This window comes from Schistocerca nitens, chromosome 12, assembly GCF_023898315.1.
Source record: "Schistocerca nitens isolate TAMUIC-IGC-003100 chromosome 12, iqSchNite1.1, whole genome shotgun sequence".
NCBI lineage: Eukaryota > Metazoa > Arthropoda > Insecta > Orthoptera > Acrididae > Schistocerca > Schistocerca nitens.
Genome location: NC_064625.1, coordinates 139,075,666 through 139,076,735, shown reverse-complemented (window position 1 = coordinate 139,076,735; position 1,070 = coordinate 139,075,666). Strand labels below are relative to the sequence as shown.

The window sequence follows — 1,070 nt, the reverse complement described above, 5'->3', positions numbered from 1 at the left end:
AGGTAAAAATTGACACACATGCTTGGAATGACATGGGGTTTTATTAGAACCACAAAAAAAAAAAACAAAGTTCACAAAATGTCCGACAGATGGCGCTGGACAGCAAAACGTCAGTGACTGCGCATGACAATCGTGTATAAAAGGTGGTGGTGGTGGTGGTTAGTGTTTAACGTCCCGTCGACAACGAGGTCATTAGAGACGGAGCGCAAGCTCGGGTTAGGGAAGGATTGGGAAGGAAATCGGCCGTGCCCTTTCAAAGGAACCATCCAGGCATTTGCCTGAAACGATTTAGGGAAATCACGGAAAACCTAAATCAGGATGGCCGGAGACGGGATTGAACCGTCGTCCTCCCGAATGCGAGTCCAGTGTGCTAACCACTGCACCACCTCGCTCGGTATGTGTATAAAAGGAGTTGTAGTGAGAGAGAGAGAATCAGATGCGCCAGCAGTCGCAGCATATTGACGTTACCTGAAAAGGCGCTCTTAGTGAAACTGTATTATCAGAATGGGGAATGTGCTAGTTCAGCGTTACGATCCTATCGCCATAGGAAGGGGATTTGAACGGGTAAAGGTCCGTTGACAAATGCAGCTGTGGCGAGAATGATTTCGAAGTTCGAAGCCACGGGTTGTTTAGACGATAGACGCCGTAGTGACCGACCGAGCACAAGGCGTAATGCTGCTGAGACAGTTCAGGAAGAAATGGGAGACTGTAGCGGCTTCGTCTATGCACGGGGAAGTCAGCGCTCGTGCAGTCGCACGTCGCACCGGCATTCCATACACTACTGTTTGGTTGGCACTTGGGTGTACGCTCCGATGCTGTCCGTACAAAATCCATCGACATCATGAACTGTTATCTGGCGATTTAGTGAAGCGGAGGGCATTTGCGGTGGGGGCGTTTAAAAGATGGCGAAAGATGACGATTGGTTGAGTAACGTGTTGTGGACCGACGAAGCTCATTTCACGCTCCGAGGGTCTGTCAATGCCCACAACTGCAGAATTTGGGATACGGAAAATCCTAGAACTGTCGTGGAAACTCAATTGCACGACGAGAAGGTCACGATATGGGTTGGA

At 49.5% G+C, this 1,070-nt stretch overlaps 1 non-coding gene across 1 annotated transcript; it reads right to left on the bottom strand.

Moving 5' to 3' along the window:
• Positions 1-319: 319 nt before the first annotated feature.
• Trnaa-cgc (transfer RNA alanine (anticodon CGC)) lies at positions 320-392 on the bottom strand. The gene has a single exon. It is a non-coding gene; the product is annotated as a tRNA-Ala (tRNA).
• Between the last annotated feature and the right edge of the window lie 678 nt (positions 393-1,070).